Here is a 22,998-nt window from a genome sequence, read left to right as displayed (position 1 = left end):
AAGCAGTGTGTGTGTGTGTCCAGAGAGCTGCAGGAAGAAAGCAAGGTGCTGGAGCTGAAGTCAACCAAGCTAATATATCTCTGCCAGTCTGCAGAAAAAATATATATCCTTTAACCTGATGTGATACTGTTTAAAGGTGTTAAGTCTCTTGGAAGTTTGAAGGAACATTTTAAGGAGTTATTTACTGTTGCAATATTTTCTGAGTTATCTTTGAAGTAAGGGGTGTTAAGAGATCCAATGTTTATTTAAGATGTTAAGTTGAGTTCATGGAAAAAACAGTGTTTTGTGTTTAAAAACCCACGTGTCATAGAACATAGAACAATACAGCGCAGTACAGGCCCTTCGGCCCACTATGTTGCACCGAAACAAAAGCCATCTAACCTACACTATGCCATTATCATCCATATGTTTATCCAATAAACTTTTAAATGCCCTCAATGTTGGCGAGTTCACTACTGTAGCAGGTAGGGCATTCCATGGCCTCACTACTCTTTGCGTAAAGAACCTACCTCTGACCTCTGTCCTATATCGATTACCCCTCAGTTTAAAGTTATGTCCCCTCGTGCCAGCCATATCCATCCGCGGGAGAAGGCTCTCACTGTCCACCCTATCCAACCCCCTGATCATTTTGTATGCCTCTATTAAGTCTCCTCTTAACCTTCTTCTCTCCAACGAAAACAACCTCAAGTCCATCAGCCTTTCCTCATAAGATTTTCCCTCCATACCAGGCAACATCCTGGTAAATCTCCTCTGCACCCGCTCCAAAGCCTCCACGTCCTTCCTATAATGCGGTGACCAGAACTGTACACAATACTCCAAATGCGGCCGTACCAGAGTTCTGTACAGCTGCAACATGACCTCCCGACTCCGGAACTCAATCCCTCTACCAATAAAGGCCAACACTCCATAGGCCTTCTTCACAACCCTATCAACCTGGGTGGCAACTTTCAGGGATCTATGTACATGGACACCTAGATCCCTCTGCTCATCCACACTTTCAAGAACTTTACCATTAGCCAAATATTCCGCATTCCTGTTATTCCTTCCAAAGTGAATCACCTCACACTTCCCTACATTAAACTCCATTTGCCACCTCTCAGCCCAGCTCTGCAGCTTATCTATATCCCTCTGTAACCTGCTACATCCTTCCACACTATCGACAACACCACCGACTTTAGTATCGTCTGCAAATTTACTCACCCTTCTACGCCTTCCTCTAGGTCATTGATAAAAATGACAAACAGCAACGGCCCCAGAACAGATCCTTGTGGTACTCCACTTGTGACTGTACTCCATTCTGAACATTTCCCATCAACCACCACCCTCTGTCTTCTTTCAGCTAGCCAATTTCTGATCCACATCTCTAAATCACCCTCAATCCCCAGCCTCCGTATTTTTAGCAATAGCCTACCGTGGGGAACCTTATCAAACGCTTTACTGAAATCCATATACACCACATCAACTGCTCTACCCTCGTCTACCTGTTCAGTCACCTTCTCAAAGAACTCAATAAGGTTTGTGAGGCATGACCTACCCTTCACAAAGCCATGCTGACTATCCCTGATCATATTATTCCTATCTAGATGATTATAAATCTTGTCTCTTATAATCCCCTCCAAGACTTTACCCACTACAGACGTGAGGCTCACCGGTCTATAGTTGCCGGGGTTGTCTCTGCTCCCCTTTTTGAACAAAGGGACCACATTTGCTGTCCTCCAGTCCTCTGGCACTATTCCTGTAGCCAATGATGACATAAAAATCAAAGCCAAAGGTCCAGCAATCTCTTCCCTGGCCTCCCAGAGAATCCTAGGATAAATCCCATCAGGTCCCGGGGACTTATCTATTTTCAGCCTGTCCAGAATTGCCAACACCTCTTCCCTACGTACCTCAATGCCATCTATTCTATTAGCCTGGGGCTCAGCATTCTCCTCCACAACATTATCTTTTTCCTGAGTGAATACTGACGAAAAATATTCATTTAGTATCTCGCCTATCTCTTCAGACTCCACACACAATTTCCCATCCCTGACCTTGACTGGTCCTACTCTTTCCCTAGTCATTCGCTTATTCCTGACATACCTATAGAAAGCCTTTGGGTTTTCCTTGATCCTTCCTGCCAAATACTTCTCATGTCCCCTCCTTGCTCGTCTTAGCTCTCTCTTTAGATCCTTCCTCGCTACCTTGTAACTATCCATCGCCCCAACCGAAACTTCACACCTCATCTTCACATAGGCCTCCTTCTTCCTCTTAACAAGAGATTCCACTTCCTTGGTAAACCACGGTTCCCTCGCTCGACGCCTTCCTCCCTGTCTGACCGGTACATACTTATCAAGAACACGCAGTAGCTGATCCTTGAACAAGCCCCACTTATCCAGTGTGCCCAACACTTGCAGCCTACTTCTCCACCTTATCCCCCCCCCCCCAAGTCACGTCTAATGGCATCATAATTGCCCTTCCCCCAGCTATAACTCTTGCCCTGCGGTGTATACTTATCCCTTTCCATCATTAACGTAAACGTCACCAAATTGTGGTCACTGTCCCCAAAGTGCTCTCCTACCTCCAAATCCAACACCTGGCCTGGTTCATTACCCAAAACCAAATCCAACGTGGCCTCGCCCCTTGTTGGCCTGTCAACATATTGTTTCAGGAAACCTTCCTGCACACACTGTACAAAAAACGACCCATCTATTGTACTCGAACTATATCTTTTCCAGTCAATATTTGGAAAGTTAAAGTCTCCCATAATAACTACCCTGTTACTTTCGCTCATATCCAGAATCATCTTCGCCATCCTTTCCTCTACATCCCTAGAACTATTAGGAGGCCTATAAAAAACTCCCAACAGGGTGACCTCTCCTTTCCTGTTTCTAACTTCAGCCCATACTACCTCGGAAGAAGAGTCCCCATCTAGCATCCTCTCCGCCACCGTAATACTGCTCTTGACTAGCAGTGCCACACCTCCCCCTCTTTTGCCTCCTTCTCTGAGCTTACTAAAACACCTAAACCCCGGAACCTGCAACATCCATTCCTGTCCCTGCTCTATCCATGTCTCCGAAATGGCCACAACATCGAAGTCCCAGGTACCAACCCATGCTGCCAGTTCCCCTACCTTGTTTCGTATACTCCTGGCATTGAAGTAGACACACTTCAAACCACCTACCTGAACACTGGCCCCCTCCTGCGACGTCAAATCTGTGCTCCTGACCTCTATACTCTCATTCTCCCTTACCCTAAAACTACAATCCAGGTTCCCATGCCCCTGCTGCATTAGTTTAAACCCCCCCAAAGAGCACGAACAAATCTCCCCCCCAGGATATTTGTGCCCCTCAGGTTCAGATGTAGACCATCCTGTCTGTAGCGGTCCCACCTTCCCCAGAAAGAGCCCCAGTTATCCAGAAATCTGAATCCCTCCCGCCTGCACCATCCCTGTAGCCACGTGTTTAAATGCTCTCTCTCCCTATTCCTCATCTCACTATCACGTGGCACGGGCAACAACCCAGAGATAACAACTCTGTTTGTTCTAGTTCTGAGCTTCCATCCTAGCTCCCTGAAAGCCTGCCTGACATCCTTGTCCCCTTTCCTACCTATGTCGTTAGTGCCAATGTGGACCACGACTTGGGGCTGCTCCCCCTCCCCCCGAAGGACCCGGAAAACACGATCCGAGACATCACGTACCCTTGCACCTGGGAGGCAACATACCAAACGTGAGTCTCTCACGCTCCCACAAAATCTCCTATCTGTGCCCCTGATTATAGAGTCCCCAATTACTAATGCTCTGCTCCTCTCCCCCCTTCCCTTCTGAGCAACAGGGACAGACTCCGTGCCAGAGGCCCGTACCCCATGGCTTACCCCTGGTAAGTCGTCCCCCCCACAAGTATCCAAAGCGGTATATTTGTTTCTCAGGGGAACGACCGCAGGGGATCCCTGCACTGACTGCTTTTTCCCAGTCCCTCTTACAGTTACCCACCTATCTCCAATCTTTGGTGTAACTAATTCCCTGAAGCTGCTATCTATGACCCCATAATTGTAATCCCACATCTAGGGAAAAGGCCATGTGCTAGGAAAAGCAACAAATCCATTAAAGGGAGAGCTCCTTGATACATTTTGGGGTTCTGAAAACGCCTCGCCCATAACAACCTGAACTTCCCTGGGAGGCGACGGCTCACCAGGTGCACGCCTTGGGAGGCCAGTAGGGCTTCGTGCCTTTCTGCTGTCATGCCAGCAAGAATAGATTTTCTGAATGATGGGGTGATTCAGGAGTAGATAATGATGTTAATGGTTTGAAATGATGCAAGCACACCCCATCACTGACCGGGCTGTTTACATTGATATTTTCTGCTCCCGTCACCGAGCCTGCCCGACGCAATCGTGAGTGCAAGATTCCAGCCAGTGACATTAGCAGTCAGATGCTCGATACTTAGTTCATACAACTAAGGAATTAGTTTTGTCTAAACTCATAAGAGATGTACCTACCGTATATCTTATCCTATTATATAGTCTAATAAAGTATTTTTGAAAATGCCTGTCCAAGTCAGACCGAAGTTACTCATGAGTAAAGGGAAACCTTTTCACTTCAGGAAAGACCATGACATAACCCACAAAACCGTTAACTCTGTTTCCCTCTGCACAGATGCTGTCTGTGTCTCACAAATGCGGAGTATTTCCAGCATTTTGGGGTTTTATTTCAGATTTCCAGCATACGCAGTATTTTTCTTTTGTTTGAGGGGAAAAAGGGATATGGTGATAGTGCAGGGGCTGGTTTAGCACACTGGGCTAAATCGCTGGCTTTTAAAGCAGACCAAGGCAAGCCAGCAGCACGGTTCAATTCCCGTACCAGCCTCCCCGAACAGGCGCCGGAATGTGGCGACTAGGGGCTTTTCACAGTAACTTCATTTGAAGCCTACTTGTGACAATAAGCGATTTTCATTTTTTTCATATTTTCAATTGAGGTTGAAGATCAGCCAGGATATTTGTGAATGTTGTTAAGGACTGAATGGCCTACTCCTGTTCATATTTTTCTGTTCTTGTGTAACCGAGTCAGGAGCAAGTGCAATGAAAACATCAAATTGCAGCGAATAAGGTACTTCACAGCAAGCCGAGGAAGGGCTTGGCCGAGGAGACAGTCAAGAACCTCCAAAGTCAAATAAGAATGAAACTTAGGAAAAATAAGTGTGTATTAATATTGCACACACGATTAAGCTGCAGCATCGGTTGGAGACAGGTATCACTCATCTATATACTCCTCAGATTCAGCTTTGATGGAAATGCATAAAGGACAAAAAGGATAGAATAACCCCAGTTCAGCTTACAGACAGTTGATCACGCATTAGGTTTAGCATTATACTGGAACTACATATCATGCAATGTCAAATCGAAATAGCAGGAATCGTGGAATTTGCAACATTAGAGTCAGACAGTCTATTGTAACCGGCTCCACTTCTTCAACTGGTGCATTATTCTCTAATCCTCTTTCTCTTTATTCATTTACATTTTCATTTTCAAATACTTAAGTTTACTATTAAATAATGTTATAGCCGCTGCCTAAGTAACCATTTGTGGTAAAAGGTTTCCATTTTCTAATTATTGTATGATTGAAAAAAACAATTTCTTCCATTGTAGTGATAATCCTGAGCCTAACACTGCTGGTTATGGATAGAGGACCAGTGGACATCCATTCGAGACAGGACAGGGTATAGACATGATGCCCTTGTGATTGAGCAGCTGGTTGGCATACATTGTAAAGTCTCACACATGAATATTAAACACTTGGCTAAGCTACTGCGTTCAACAGAATGTGGCAGATGCACTACTGTTAAAAATACAGCATACTCCCTATATTAGATAATTCATTCTTGCCAGTTTCTCTGATAGATGTCCTTAACAATTTCAATTTAAACAATATATTCCAAAAATAGTGAAACATAGGATATGTTCATGGAAATTTATTGAGTGCGAATAAAATCTGGATGCATCTGATATGCGTGGAGAATCACGAGGCAGAGGTAAGTGTAGAGGCCATCACTAAGGAGAAACTGAAAGGTCTGAAGGTGGATAAATCACCTGGACTGGATGTACTACACCCTAAGGATCTAAAAGAGATAGCGGAGGCAATTGTGGAGACATTGGTCGTGATCTTTCAGGAATCACTGGAGGCAGGGAACATCCCAGAGGACTGGAAAGTGGCTAATGTAACACCCCTGTTCAAGAAGGGAGGGAGGCAGAAGACAGGAAATTATATGCCAGTTAGCCTGACTTTGGTCATTGGTAAGATTTTAGAATCCATTATTAAAGATGAGATTGCAGAGTACTTGGAAGTGCATGATAAAATAGGACTTAATCAGCACACTTCATCAAGGGGAGGTCATGTCTGACAAATCTCTTTGTGGAGGTAAAAAGGAAGCTAGACAAAGGAGAAACAATGAACATGATATATTTAGATTTCCACAAGGCCTTTGACAAGCTGCCGCATAGGAGACTGTTAAATAAGTTAAGAGCCCATGGTATTAAGGGTAAGATAATAATCTTTGTCACAAGTAGGCTTACATTAACACTGCAATAAAGTTACTGTGAAAAAACCCTAGTCGCCACATTCCGGCGCCTGTTTGGGTACAGGAGGGAGAATTCAGAATGTCCAAATTACCTAACAGCACGTCTTTCGGGACTTGTGGGAGGAAACTGGAGCATCCAGAGGAAATTCACGCAAACACAGGGAGAACGTGCAGACTCCGCACAGACAGTGACCAAAGCCGGGAATCAAATCTGGGATCCTGGCTCTGTGAAGCAACAGTGCTACCCACTGTGCTACTATGCCACCTATAGAGGACTGGCTAACTAGCAGAAGGCAGAGAATGGAGATAAAGGGGTCTTTTTCAGAATGGCAGCCGATGACTAGTGGTATGCCTCAGGGGGCTGTGCTGGGAACACAACTTATCACAATATACATTAAGGATCTGGCACAAGGAACTGAAGGCACTGTTGGTAAGTTTGCAGATGATACAAATATATGCAGAAGGACAGGTAATATTGAGGAAGCGGGGGGTAGCAGAAGGACTTGGACAGGCTAAGAGAGTGGGCAAAGAAATGGCAGATGGAATACAATGTGGAAAAGTGTGAGGTTTTGCACTTTGGAAGGAGGAATAGAGGCATAGACTTTTCTAAGTGGGGAAATGCTTCGGAAATCAGAAGCACAAAGGGACTTAGAAACCCTTGTTCAAGATTCTCTTAAGGTTAACGTGCAGGTTTAGTCGGCAGTTAGGAAGGGAAATGCAATGTTAGCATTCATGTCAAGAGGTCGAAATATTTCTGAGGCTGTATAAGGCTTGGGTCAGACCCCATTTGGTGTATTGAGAGCAGTTTTGGGCCAAGGAAGGATGTGCTGGCTTTGAAGAGGGTCCAGAGGAGGTTCACAAGAATGATCCCTGGAATGAAGAGCTTGTCATATGAGGAACGGTTGAGGACTCTGCGCCTGTACTCGTTGGAGTTTAGAAGGATGAGGGGGGGGGGGATCTTATTGAAACTTACAAGATACTGTGAGGCCTGGATAGAGTGGACGTGGAGAGGATGTTTCCACTAGTAGGAAAAACTAGAACCAGAGGGCACAGCCTCAGACTAAATGGACGATCCTTCAAAACAGAGATGAGGAGGAATTTCTTCAGCCAGAGGATGGTGAATCTATGGAACTCTTTGCCGCAGAAGGCTGTGAAAGCCAAATCACTGAGTGTCTTTAAGACAGATATAGATGGGTTCTTGATTAATAAGGGGATCAGGGGTTACGGGGAGAAGGCAGGAGAATGGGGATGAGAAAATATCAGCCATGATTGAATGGCGGAGCAGTCTCGATGGGTCAAGTGGCCTAATTCTGCTCCTACGCCTTAATGTCTTATGGAGTGTTATAACCTGCCTACTGACGATTGGCTGGGGACTAATGACTATCCCACAATCCTATGGGAGTATGAACTTCCCCAATGAGGGGGGCGGAGAAACTCCTACTATAAATAAGCTGGCCAGTCCAGGAACCAGGAGGAAGGAGAAGGTAGCAAGGGAAGTTACTGCCACTGTTATGTATATGTATATTGTTATAGTAAATAAACGTTATTATTTTGTATCCTTAAAACTCGTGCTGGATTCTTCGGGGCCCTTACAAAACTGGCGACGAAGGTAAAAGTGAATAGCTGTCTACACTGCTGAAGCCACCTCCCTGGATTTTTGTTGGATACAGGTTGGAAGTTGTTTTCTATTATACCATGCCTCTGTACGGACGTTTGGATGTTTTTGATGCTGCGCTGGAAAGCTGGAACCAGTACACACAACGGATGCGTTACTATTTCCGGGCAAACAATATCACTGAAAACGAGCGCCAGGTGGTCATATTGCTCACCGCCTGCGGGCCGCATACGTTTGGGGTGATTAGGAGCCTTACGTACCCAGCTGCGCCGGACACCAAAACGTTTGACGAACTTGTGAATATAGTGGGGCAACACTTTAACCCAACCCCGTCCACGATAGTCCAGCGTTACCGGTTTAATACCGCTGAGAGGACCCCTGGAGAATCCCTTGCCGATTTTTTATCCAGGCTACGCGGGATTGCGGAATACTGTGACTATGGTGAGACCTTGTCAGAAATGTTACGCGACCGTTTGGTTTGCGGTATTAACAATGCGGCCACCCAGAGAAAGTTGTTAGCGGAGCCAACATTGACTTTTCAACAGGCAATACAAATAGTCTTGTCCCGAGAGAGCGCAGAGCGAGGAGTAAAGGAGCTACAGGGAATGGAAGTGCATGCCTTGGGGCGCAATCCTTTCCGCCCAAAAACGTCCCCCCGCACTCCTGCGGTACCTTGGGCGAGGCAACGACCAGACCGACGCCAGTGGCCATCGGACATTCCTCCCCGAAGGGAGCCTTCTCCAGAGCCAATGGATGAGGAGCCATGTCCGTGTCAGACTTGTAGGCGCCGACCCCGTCGCGGACGGCAGTCCTGGGGACGCCAGAGGCGCCGTCGTTCCAACCGAAACTGGGACCAGCCCAGGGGCCGTAACTGGGACCAGCCCAGAGGCCGTACCTTCCATGTGGATGAACCTGCGGCGACCACTCCTGAGGACGTGGAGACGGAGGACGACTGCCTGCAGCTGCATTGTGTGGCAGCTCCCCGTGTGGCCCCCATTAAGGTGACAGTACGGGTCAATGGCCACCCGCTGGAGATGGAGTTGGATACTGGCGCAGCGGTCTCCGTGATCGCCCAGAGGATATTCGACCGCATCAAGCAGGGTATACAGACCCTTACACTAACTGACTCACAGGCCAGGTTGGCCACCTACACGGGGGAACCACTGGACATTGCAGGAACTACAATGACCCCTGTTGTCCATGGACGCCAGGAGGGGCGTTTCCCACTTATAGTAGTGCGTAGCCATGGGCCCAGCCTGTTGGGTCGGGACTGTTGCGCCATTTGCGGTTGCAATGGCAGCATATCCTCCAAACAGTTTCTGGAGGGTTGACTGAGGTGCTAGGACGATACCCAGAGGTATTCCAGCCTGGTTTGGGGAAAATAAAAGGGGCCGTAGCCCGTATCCAAGTTGAACCAGGAGCCACGCCGCGCTATTTCCGGGCGCGCCCAGTGCCTTACGCTTTGCTCGAGAAGGTAGAAGGGGAGCTCACTCGTTTGGATATTATCAGGCCCGTCCGTTTTGCTGACTGGGCAGCACCAATTGTACCAGTAATGAAGCCAGATGCCACAGTTCGCTTGTGTGGCGACTATAAACTTACAGTGAATACAGTTTCCCGACTAGACAGATACCCAATGCCTCGCATAGAGGATCTCTACGCGAAACTTGCAGGCGGACTCTCATTCACAAAATTAGATATGAGTCACGCCTACCTGCAGTTGGAGCTGGACCCTGCCTCCCGACTATATGTAACAATTAACACACACCGGGGCCTGTATGAATATACACGGTTGCCCTTTGGAGTATCCTCTGCCTGCGCAATTTTTCAACGTGTTATGGAGGGCATTTTGAGAGGTTTACTACGTGTGACTGTCTACCTAGATGACGTGTTGATTACAGGGACGTCGGAGCAAGAGCATTTGGAAAATCTGGAGGCGGTCCTTAAACGCCTTTCGGAGGCTGGAGTCCGTTTACGTCACACAAAGTGCGTATTTCAGGCAAAAGAAGTAGTCTACCTAGGTTATCGGGTGGACCGCGAGGGTCTGCACCCCGTCGCAGAGAAGGTGCGTGCAATTCAACATGCCCCCACCCCGACTGACACTTCACATCTTCGTTCTTTTCTCGGTCTCGTAAACTATTACGGGAAGTTCCTCCCCAATCTGGCAACTACGCTGGCCCCCTTACACCTGCTGCTAAAGAAAAATCACACCTGGGTTTGGGGTCAGCCGCAAGAAACCGCTTTCCGGCGGGTAAAGCAACAATTGTCATCGTCTGGGTTACTAACCCACTATGATCCGGGAAAGCCTTTGCTCGTCACATGTGATGCATCCCCGTATGGTATTGGGGCTGTCCTGTCCCACAAGATGGAGAACTGGGCCGAGCGACCGATAGCTTTCGCCTCCCGCACATTGACTGCAGCGGAGAAGAAGTACGCGCAGATCGAGAAGGAGGGCCTGGCAGTGGTTTTTGCGGTGAAACGCTTCCACCAGTATGTGTACGGCCGCCATTTCACTATCGTGACTGACCATAAGCCCCTGCTGGGACTCTTCAGAGAGGATAAGCCAATACCGCCCATTGCTTCTGCACGGATCCAGCGCTGGGCTTTGATGCTTGCTGCATATGAGTATTCTCTGGAGCACAAACCAGGTATGCAGATAACAAATGCCGACCCACTGAGCCGATTGCCTTTATCGACCGGCCCCATGTCGACCCCCACGACCGGTGAGGTGGTCACAACCCTAAATTTTATGGACACCTTGCCTGTCACGGCATTACAGATCCGTGAGTGGACCCAGACGGAGCCAGTCTTGTCAAAGGTTCGGCACATAGTCCTGTATGGTGGGCAGCATAGACAGCTCCCAGGCGAGTTGCGGGCATTTTCCTCCAAGCTGTCGAGTTCAGCATGGAAGACGGCATCCTCTTGTGGGGGACGCGTGTGATTGTCCCGGAAAAAGGCCAGGAGCTGATATTATCAGACTTGCACAATGGGCATCCGGGCGTGACCAACATGAAAATGTTGGCCCGGAGTTATGTCTGGTGGCCAGGCCTCGACACCGACATTGAGAAGGTGGCCCAAAACTGCTCCATTTGCCAGGAGCATCAGAAGCTTCCGCCGGCCGCGCCCCTGCATCACTGGGAATGGCCAGGGCGGCCTTGGGCACGCTTACATGCAGATTTCGCAGGCCCTTTTCAGGGGTCCATGTTCCTTCTACTAATTGACGCCCAGTCCAAATGGCTGGAGGTGCATAAGATGCAGGGGACAACGTCCTGCGCAACAATTGAAAAGATGCGTTTACCGTTTAGCACGCATGGCCTCCCCGAGGTGCTGGTCACGGATAATGGCACTCCATTCACGAGTGAGGAGTTCGCTAGGTTTACAAAGATGAACGGCATCCGCCATATCCGCACTGCCCCTTACCACCTGGCTTCAAATGGGTTGGCAGAGCGCGCAGTGCAGACATTCAAAAGAGGCCTAAAGAAGCAGTCTTCCGGATCAATGGATACGAGACTTTCTCGCTTTTTGTTTACGTACAGGACCACCCCCCATACAGTGACTGGGGTAGCTCCCGCAGAACTCCTAATGGGCCGGAGACTTCGCACCCGCCTTAGTATGGTCTTCCCGGACATTGGCGCAAAAGTACGCCGCACACAAGAACGGCAGGGACCAGGATTGTCTCGGCATCGTCCGATTCGGCAGTTTGCGCCCGGTGACCCAGTATTCGTGCGGAATTTTGCTGGTGGTGCCCAATGGGTTCCTGGTGTAATCTTTCGCCAAACGGGCCCTATATCATACCAAGTGCAAGCCCAGGGTCGTCTCCAGCGAAAACATGTAGACCACGTCCGGTCCAGAAGATCATCCCCGCAAAAGATTCCCCGCCCCCGGAGCTCAGTTCAACAGCGGCAAAGACCAGAAACAAGGGAAGGTAGTCCTCCAAATCTTCCACTGGTGCCTCACTCGAAGCCTGCGCAGGTCATGACGGGACCGAATGGGGACAGAGACGCTGACATGACGGAGGCAGCAGACTCTGACTCCGAGATGGAGACACAGGATGAATCAGAGGGGGAATCCTCAGGTCCACAGGCCGTGGATGTACAACCGCGCCGTTCATCACGGAAGCGCCGGTCTCCGTCTCGTTATACGCCGCCTGATCCAGCGCCGCGTGCAAATGGCGTCCGGCCTGCGGCCAAACGAGTTTGACGCCTTCCTTCGCCAGGGCCTACGGTGGATTCCTTGGACTTTGGGGGGGGGGAGGGATGTTATAACCTGCCTACTGACGATTGGCTGGGGACTAATGACTATCCCACAATCCTATGGGAGTATGAACTTCCCCAATGAGGGGGGTGGAGAAACTCCTACTATAAATAAGCTGGCCAGTCCAGAAACCAGGAGGAAGGAGAAGGTAGCAAGGGAAGTTACTGCCACTGTTATGTATATATTGTTATAGTAAATAAACGTTATTATTTTGTATCCTTAAAACTCGTGCTGGATTCTTCGGGGCCCTTACAAAATGGAGTTTCTAAATGCTCAGCTGAATTCCAGACCTTTGCTGTTCCAACAGTACATTGCCACATCTCCATTCAGAGGGCCGTAGAACTCAAAAAACACAGCAAAGGTCTAGGACAGTCCAGGACAACAAGTAGAAGAACATTGGGCTGCCAATCAAAGGATCTGGGAGGTGGAATGGTGGGAGATTTCAACCTCTATTAATTGGGCTTGTCAGATCTGGCAGTGCAGAGCTATTTATTGATTAACCAAACAGTCTAGAGCTGGAAGACGGCACAATCACACAAAAGATAGTAAAGCAGCTAATTCTCACATAGAACTTATTTCTTGACAGTTGGACTCCAGGAGACTTTTGATATTTTTGCCCATCCAAGCATTAGTTAACTGTATCTGCAATGTTGGATAGTCACTCTGAAGGCAATAAGCATAGAGCCAGGAATTGTGCAGAAAACAATGGCCAAAGCAGTGACTTTTTGCCAAGAGGGAGTTGAGTTGAGACTAGAAGACGACAAAAACTGATTAAATGACAGGAAGAATGCTGCAGAAACTCTCTTTCTCATCAGCTAACCGCATTTATTATACCGCATACTAGCGTACAACAACATGGATGACTTCTTTAGTCAAGATGTTAAGCTTTGCAGGAGAATGCAGCACTCCCCTCCTTCTTGAATAATCTTCCATCAGTGAGCATTTCAGACACCAAACAGCAAAAAAAGATTAATTTCCAATGACTACAGTGAAAAGTGCCTCTCAATCTACCCATTAAAAAGGAAAACTTACTGTTTTATGTCTTGATCATTCACAAGGCATCAGTCATGTAATGAGACATATTCTGCACTTAAACAGATTTTCTGTAGGACCTCAAAGGAACTGCTTCAACTAGTCCAGAAAACTATTGTTTGCATTTTAGACTTCAACGGAATAAAGTCTTTATGCTTATATATTAATCTTACTTGTAGTCATGTTTACAACAGAGAGCAGGGATTTATCACAATTTTAATATTCATTCTCAATATGGCGGCTAGGAATATCAGCTGGGGTGCATTACAACACAAGTGGTCTCAACTGCAATTCTGCCCATGGTATCAACTGAGCATATAGTCACACAGAAGGTGCCAAATAATCAAGAGAGTTCAGATGATGAAAGCAAAACCATGAGTCTAAATATATTAATTTGCATTTGTACATTGCAAGATTAAGATAAGGCTCATAAGCCACCTGTGATCCCAAAGGAAACACCAATATCTCACTTCCACCCAGTCTTCTGCAAGGAACAATCATTCTCGACATGAGGAATTGCCAAAGAAGAGAAGGATTTTTGGAAAAAAGTTGGGTTTCAGTAAGAGAGTTAGAGAGGCTGGGAAATCTTAGGAGATGAATTTAAAGCAGGCCCTGTGAGATCAATGGAAAAAGATACTCAGGAGGTTACAGTCAGAAGATTGAAGAGTTTGCAAGGGTAACTAGTTTGAGGAGGTTGCAGAGAAAACATGAAAATAGTAATCTTGGTGATGGAAAGAATGTTTTTGAATTCAGTTCGGGATTGAGCAGGCACCAACATTACTGAGTGAAATAGCGTCATGTCCAGGGAACCAGACTAAGTTTGAAACACTTTCGTCAGTTTTCCTGATAGTCAGGTAAAGGGCCTTATCAAGACTTAATATCAGACAGCATGCCTCCTTCTGAACTTGCTGCACTCTATTCGCTCAAGTCCAACCTTGACTTGGTTATCAAACCTGCTAAGGGTGATGCTGTTGTTGGCTGGCGTACAGATCTTTACCTCACGGAGGCAGAGTGCCAACTCTCAGACACTTCCTCCTATCTCCCCTTTGACTAGACCCCCACCAACGAACGTGGAGCTATTGATTCCAGGACTGTCACTGACCTCATCGGCTCTGGTGATATTCCCTCCACAGCTTCCAACCACATAGCCCCCAGACCCACAAAGCCTGCCTCTACCTGCTTCCCAAAATGCACAAACAGGAATGCCTGGGGAGACCCATCCTATCAGCCTGCTCCTACCCTACTAAACTCCTCTCTTCCTATCTTGACTCTATCCTCACTCCCCTGTCCCTTCCCACCTACATTCGTGATTCCTCCGTGCCCTACGTCACATCAACAATTTCCAGTTTCCCTGGCCCAAACCATGTCCTCTTCACTATGGACGTACATTCCCTCTACACCTCTATCCCCCAGCAGCAGGGTTTGAGGGCTCTCTGCTTTTTCCTCGAGCAGAGGCACGAACAATCCTGATCCAGCATCATTCTCCTCCACCTACCTGAATTTGTTCGCTCCCTAAATAATCTATTCATAACATGTCTTGCGTCCTGCAAATAAAAGGTGTGGCTATGGGTACCTGCACAGACCCCACTTATGACTGTTTTTGTGGGGTATATGGAACATTCATTGTTCCATTCTTACTCGGGTCTTCTCTCACAACACTCCCACCATAAAATTGATGGCTATGCCGGAACTGCTTTGTGCTCTCATCTGGGCCTGGAAACGTTTAGCGATTATGCTTCGAATTTCTACCCCTCTCTCACCTTCACATCTCTGACACTTCTCTTCTCTTCCTTGAACTCTCGGCCTCCATTTTATCAAATATATTTACAGTACCCAATTCTTTGTTTTTCAATTAAGGGGTGATTTAGCATGGCCAATTCACCTACCCTGAACATCTTTTTGGGTTGTGGAGGTGAGACCCACGCAGACACGGGAGAATGTGCAAACTCCACACAGAGTGACCTAGGGCCGGGATCGAACCCGCACCCATGGCGCCGTGATGCAGCAGTGCTAACCACTGCGCCCCCGTGGTGCCCTTCGGACCCCATTTCTGACAATACACTGACCAATAATGTTAATTACAAACTCACCAACTCCCCACAGCTGCCTCAAATATAGCTTCTTACTCCTGATAGGACTCCAGTTTCTCCACCTCTGCCGCATCTGTTCCAATGATGTCACCTTCAAAACAGCGCTTTTGATATGTCTGCCTTTTTCCTCAACCAAGGACCAACTCCCGACAGGACACTCAACTGTGTCTGACCCATCTCCTGGCATCTTTTCCCTCATCCCTTCCCCTCCCTCCCAGAACTATGACAGGATCTCCTGCTTGTCCTCACTTTTCACCCCACCAACCTCCACATTCAAAGGATCATCCTCCGCCATTTATGCCAACTCTAGCATGATGACACCACTAAACATATTCCTCCCTCGCCTACCCTGTATCCCCTTCTGACAGCACCTTTCCATGCAATTGCAGAAGACGCAACACCTGTCCCTTTACTCCTCCCTCCTCACTGTCCAAGGACTCAAACACTCTTTTCAGGTGATGCAGCATTGCACTTGCACCTCCTCCAGTTTGGTCTACTGTATTTGCTGCTCCCGATTCGGTTTCTTCTACCTTGTGGAGACTAAATGCAAACTGGGTGAATGCTTTGCAGAACATCTTCACTCCGTCCGCAAGCATGACCCCAACCTTCTGATCGTTTCAACTCGGTATCATGTTCTCATGACCACATGTCCATCCTAGACCTGCTGCAATGTACCAGCGAAGCCCAACACAAACTGCGGAGTCTGCACATCCTCCCCGTGTGTGCGTGGGTTTCCTCCGGGTGCTCCGGTTTCCTCCCACAGTCCAAAGCTGTGCAGGTTAGGTGGATTGGCCATGATAAATTGCCCTTAGTGTCCAAAATTGCCCTTAGTGTTGGGTGGGGTTACTGGGTTATGGGGATAGGGTGGAGGTGTTGACCTTGGGTAGGGTGCTCTTTCCAAGAGCTGGTGCAGATTCGATGGGCCGAATGGCCTCCTTCTGCACTGTAAATTCTATGATAATCTATGATTATTAGCACGTTTCATCCCTTAATGGCACCATTAAGGAGAGTGTCATGTCCCTGACGGCTTTGTCACTCTCTCCTTTGCTCCGACGTATCCCTGCCATTCTATTCTGTCCCACCTTCTCCACCCGCCTCTCCTGCTATATAATTAATTACATTTCTACCTTTCTTCAGTTCTGGAATGTCAGCGGTTTATCTGTCCAAAAGAGGCTGCCAGACCTGCTGAGTTTATCCAGCATTTTCTGTTTTTACCTCAGACAACATAATTGTGTTCAAGGGATGGAGAGAAGGGGTAGAGAGCTGGAGGAACGTATCGTCACAAATGCAGAATAGATTTATAAATCAGAACATATCAAATGAAGGTGCTATTTACCATTGTAAAAGGGGACATGTATTTTAGCAGAGCGATAAATCAAAAATACTCAGGTTTCAGGTATTCCTTCATTATAATTGCATTTGATTGGTGTGGCATTTGGGAGTCATCGTGACAAAGGAAAATCTTCAATATTTTTTGTCATACTGGATTAATGCCCTGGTGGCTACACTGAGGGAAAGGAAAAACACATCTCAACCTTGGTGTAGGCAAAGGCAGATACAAGATGGGGTTGGGTCAGGCCAGCCTTCACTCGGCACAGATCGGAGGCAGCCACAGAGGCTTCCAAAGCTGTTTAAAAGGCCCACCTCGAACCTCTAGAGCGGCATCCCAGTTGTTTCCTTAAATTTTAAGCCCTGTAGCCATCATCTTGCATATCTATCACCACTAATCCCACCTACCCCCCCACCCACTATGCTTGCCACCATCATGCCCCCATAGCAGCTCATGTCAATCCATGCACCACACTGACCTCCAAGGTCTCTTATAGCCCCATGCCAACATGTGCCAACTCATTCCCCCACCAACCCCCATGGCCCTTTATATCCCCATGCCAAAGTAATATCGACTCATGCCTGCTATTTTTAAAGGACCATGGAGACCCCTTAACTCTGTGACACTGCAGCCCATAGCCTGGGAAAATTCATGAGACTGCTCTCACCTCGCCTATCAGAATAGCAACGGTAACCCCATTTACACATATAAACAGAGCTTCCAGTAAAGTTACAACAGTATACAGCATTGGAGCAAATTCCAGCCATAACCACAGTTACACACAGATTCCCCTTCTCATTACTCCCAAAGGCAGCAAGTCCAATTATAATAAACTAATCAATTGTTAAGTGTAGCCTGAAACACTCTTGATATTTTGTTTATAGCCTGCCTGGCCCTTAAATTCTTCCTTCACTGTAAACTATCTCTGCAAAATTATGCAGTCTTTTCTCATCAATTTTCCAGGAAAGCACAGCTGCAAAGATTTGTCCTTCCCGCAATAGCATTGGTGACTAGGGGCTGATGTCATATTAAATTATTTTAGTTCTGACAATGTCTAACAATGCATCCTTAAATAGATTATGTGGGATTCTTCTTGCTACATTTTCACAGGGATCTTTCAACATATTTACAATTGTAATTCCTGCTTTTTAATTGCTTTTATTCCTCATCTATTCCTGCCTATGACATCCATGTCATTCTGCTGAAAAACAAAATTGTCACAAAGATTTTCTCCACTTGGTTCGCCTCGTTAGACTGCAGTTTCGTGGATGTCAGGAATTTTTCACTACTTCCCCCAAAATACATTATTCACGTCTGAGCCTCAACTGCAAAGGTCAGCAATCTACTTCACCATTGGCATCTTCTCAGCTGAGCCAAATTCCATCCTCAAATTGTTCAGATAAACACATACACAACTACAGTAGATATCGTTGGGTAGCAATCAAGAGTGAAAACTCTGGCAAATTCTCTCCACCTGGACCAGGCCAACTGCAGCCCCAGTTGAGATCAACTAACTCAGCAGACTGTGGATAAAATCGGGAATCTTGCTGGTTTTAATTATTCAAATAGCCATTATCTAAATTCAGTCAGTCAACAGGGAAGTGTCCATCTGTACCCCTTAATAACGGCCACTAGCAGCACGCTGGTACTTAATCTGCACTGCTCGTTTCCAGCTGCAGGTTAGGCCAGTGGTTCGCAACCCATGGTCCACAGACCACTGATGGTCCACGAGTGTATTGTAGGTGGTCCGTGTGTCTGTTGAAGAAAAAAAAAGGTCCATAAAAGAAAATGGCCGTAGAGAAAAAAAATAACAAGCACCTTGTATGTAGTGTACTAATTCTTGTTAAAAATCTTTCGCAATTATTTTCAGTATTATGTTAATCCCTACAATTAAATAGTGTGGCGCTTTTTTGTATGATGTAATTGTAAGATGCCACTCCCCTCTGTGCAAGCAACAGTTAGTTAGGGCGGTGTTTTTCAAACTTTTTATCCAGGGACCCATTTTTATCAACCGGCCAACCTTCGGGACCCATGCCAGCCGATCTTCACGACCCACGTCGGCCGGCCTTAGCGACCCACCATTTTCTCTTACCTTTAATACGAGAGGAGAGCCTGCTTGGTCCTCACGATCACACTCCAATCAGGTTCACAGGTGGAGAGGGATATGTGCAAAACGAGTGCAGGATTCAGTCGGTTCCTTTGTGCCATCTTCATCTTTGTGAGGTCAGAAAATCAAACCTCGCACACGTAGGGCTAAAGCAACAAAATGCTTTTTTTACTCAGCTCCGGATACTCTTCAGAGATGCAACTCCAGAATGCTGACAGCCTTATTGACTTGTGCCGTGTTTTTAATGTGCTGTCACAGCTGAGGCGCAGAAGCTCAGTTTCTTCATTTGGAGTCAGCTGCAAGTTAACAACTGATTCTGGGGTCTCAAACTCAAAGGGATTTTTCACCCACCTCTTCTCTCTCAAATTCTTAAACTTCTCCTCTGGAAAGTAGCAACCAAAATTGCTGATCAACGCAGCCAGATGCAACTGAATAAGGCTTCCCAGTCCATTTACAGTTTCCTTACTAATGCTGTTTTCTTCTTAGGGGCTGGTTTAGCACAGGGCTAAATCGCTGGCTTTGAAAGCAGACCAAGGCAGGCCAGCAGCACGGTTCAATTCCCGTACCAGCCTCAACAAACAGGCGGCGGAATGTGGCGACTAGGGGCTTTTCACAGTAACTTCATTGAAGCCTACTTGTGACAATAAGTGATTTTCATTTCATTTTTCATTTCAATGTGTCGAAGCAGTGTGGGAAACATGTAGTAATTTTGGCTTTGCACTCGCGATTATCAAACTTTCAATGTCTTTTGGAAAGCTTTGATTTCTTCAGAGCCGAAAGCAATCATCATCCTTCCCTTGCAATTTGAGGCTCAGTTCATTTAGAATTGAAAAGATATCTGCAAGGTAAGTCACTTGTGATTCCTCCGCAAAGAACCCAGTCAAGCCCGCACTTTCCAATCACAAAACTATTCAACGCTTCAAAAATCTCTGTGCCAGTCGTGTGGGTTAAAGTCAGGTAGCACAGCAAATCTTCAACAAATTCATTGTGCCAAACATAACTAACAAGGTTGCACAATCTGAAACGTCTGTACTTTCATCCAGTTGTATTGAGAACTCCTGCACTGATTTTAAACGAGAAATATGCTGGGCTTCTAAATTCTCAGCAATATCTCAAATTCGACGAGCCACTGTGTTATCACTAAGTGGGATGCATTTCACTTTTTCAACAAACCACTCATCTATGACCATACAAACTAATGCTGCAGGGAGAATTAATCTCTCTGGGACAGTGTGGGGCATTTTCTTTTTAGCTACACGGTAAGCTACCATGTAAGAGGCTCATTGTACTTTGTCGTTCAATGTAACATTTCTGCTGAAGACTTCAGTTGATGATTTAAGTTCTCGTTGCATTCTTTGAAAATAAATCAAGAGGTTTGTCCTCGAATTCGCCATGCTTAGTTTTCAAATGCCTTTGAAGTTTTGAGGGTTTTAAATTTCATTTGCCAGCACTTCCCTGCATATAACACACATGGGCCTTGCATCCTGATTTGCAGTGGCACAATTAATAAACCCATACCTTAAAAAATCATCTTTATACTGCTTTGTGCCTGATTTCAGCTTCTTAATGGGCTGTTCACCAAAGGCCCTGGAGCTCACACCAGCACTGCTTTGTCCTGTTGTGGACCCCCCTGAACAGCTCACACCAGCACTGCTTTGTCCTGTTGTGGACCCCCCTGAACAGCTCACACCAGCACTGCTTTGTCCTGTTGTGGACCCCCCTGAACAGCTCACACCACCACTGTTTTGTCCTGTTGTGGACCCCCCTGAACAGCTCACACCAGCACTGCTTTGTCCTGTTGTGGGCCCTCCTGAACAGCTCACACCAGCACTGCTTTGTCCTGTTGTGGGCCCTCCTGAACAGCTCACACCAACACTGCTTTGTCCTGTTGTGGGCCCTCCTGAACATCTCACACCAACACTGCTTTGTCCTGTTGTGGACTCTCCTAAATAGCTCACACCAACACTGCTTTGTCCTGCTGTGGATTCTCCTGAACAGCTCACACCAGCACTGCTTTGTCCTGCTGTGAATTCTCCTGAGCCACTCTCTCCAGCAGGTTTAGTTGTGAGATCCTGGTCTGTTTGTGTCTCTTACAACAAAACGATCCATTTTAAATTTTACCTGTTTGCTGCTGACAAAATGGAGGAATCGCAATCATGCCCAAAGCACGTGACGTCAGCGTTCGGGGTACGTGACCTACTCTCTGTCTCGCTTCAGGCAGGAAGGTTACAATGAATTTAAAAATAAATCTTCTCCTACGTCAGCGCGCTGACATCAGGAGGAGGAGGTGCTTCTCACTGGATTCTGCGCATGCGTGCCGATGAACAGGCACGCATACGGAGCGCGCCCGCATTTTGTTATCTGGTCGCGGCCATCATTTTCGAAGCCGCTCGCAGCCGGCATTGTTTTAATTCAGGCTGCTGTAGCTGTTGCGCGTGAATTCGCGCAATCTGGAACGCCTCGATGTACAGCTCTGTGACCCTCCTGACACCCGCCCGCGGGTCACGACCCCCGCTTTGAAAAGGCCTGAGTTGGGGCCTAACAGGCAACGTCAAAATGGATGTAACAAGGGTTTCTACAGCAAAACTAACAGCATAAACAATGGAAGATCATATCAAATCCAATTGTTTTAAGACTTCCATCTGCAAGGACTTCCAATAGTGCATCCTGTGGAAGAGAAACATTATAAAAGAGGAAGAAAACTGAGGAGTGCTTCCGAAGTCAAAATGGATCAGTGGCTGAAGAGAAAACAGACAAATGGAATGACCGTGGACTATCATCAAATGAAAGTCAGCACAACAAAACTAAGCAAAATGTGCAGAGAAAATACAGCAATAAATACTTGTGCGGACATTGAAAATGAACCATTGCCATTATGTGTCCAGTGTTATGAAGCTCTGTCGAATGTAAGCTTAAAGCCTGCTATTTTTGCTGTCATCTTGAGACTACACATGGGGAACACGCAACCAAGCCAATCGGATTTTTTCAAAGCAAGCTCAAATTTTCAAGTAACAAGAAAATTATGGAATTCACATCTACAGGCAGTGTTAATGCTAAAGTGGTGGAGGCTTTATCGGCTCTGCTTAACAAAGACAGGGAAACCACACTCGCCTCGGGGAGGAGTTGATATTGCCAGCAGCTAAGGAGATGTTGAGTGCTATGCTGGGAGACAAAGCCTGCAAGCAAATTAACAATTTCATTGCCAGGTAACACATCCCAACGCACAATCAATGAGGTGGCCCACAACATGAGTGATCAGCTGATAGTGAAAATACAAGCAAGTCAATTTTATGCATTTCAACTGGATGAATCACTGGGCATTGCAAACCTGCTCACCCATGTACAGTGAGATACATGAGGACTGTCTCTTTTGTAAATCGTAGCCCACACACTCAACTGCAACGGATATTTTTGACATGTCGAACACTTGTATAACTCAAAATGGGATTGATTGGGCAAAATGTGTAGGGGTTAGCACAGATGGGACCCGTGTGATGTTAGGCCAACACACTAGGGTTGCTACGCGGGTAAGAGCAGTGGCCCCTCTAGCAATGTCCATTCACTGCAGCATCCATAGGCGTTAGTTGCAAAGAAAATGCCTGATCTCATGATCGTTTTGGAGGAAGTGGTTAAAACAGTTCATTTTATTAAGGCCCGTCCACTGAATTCGCATTTCGATGTGACAGATCACCATTACCTACTTCTGCACACAGGTCTGCTGGTTCGCCCAAGGAAAGATACTCATACGTCTAGTCGCATGAAGAAGAGAGAATTTGTTTACTTGACTCAAAATTTGAACTCTCACAATACTTCATTTTCAATGGTTTGCCAATTTGTCATATCTGGCAGATATTTTCAGTCACTTAAATGGGCTCAATCTGTGTCTTCAGGGAAAATTTGTGACAATTTTGCATGTGCAGGCCAAAATAGAAGCGAAGATCAAGAAAATTCAGCAGTAGGCCAAACGACTTGAGCGGTCAAATTACGGCTCGTTTGCGAATCTGTCAGATTTTGTGGCCACGGCA

The 22,998-nt window shown here is 46.7% G+C and overlaps 1 protein-coding gene across 4 annotated transcripts in view; it reads right to left on the bottom strand.

The window, feature by feature from the left end:
• The window catches only part of celsr3 (cadherin, EGF LAG seven-pass G-type receptor 3), a 341,825-nt gene that overhangs the window by 294,796 nt on the left and 24,031 nt on the right, over nt 1-22,998 (bottom strand). The window lies entirely within an intron of this gene.

The sequence above is a fragment of the Scyliorhinus torazame genome, chromosome 13, assembly GCF_047496885.1.
Source record: "Scyliorhinus torazame isolate Kashiwa2021f chromosome 13, sScyTor2.1, whole genome shotgun sequence".
NCBI classification, from domain to species: Eukaryota; Metazoa; Chordata; class Chondrichthyes; order Carcharhiniformes; family Scyliorhinidae; genus Scyliorhinus; species Scyliorhinus torazame.
Note: the sequence above shows the minus strand (reverse complement) of the source record. Positions and strands in the feature narration are given on the sequence as shown.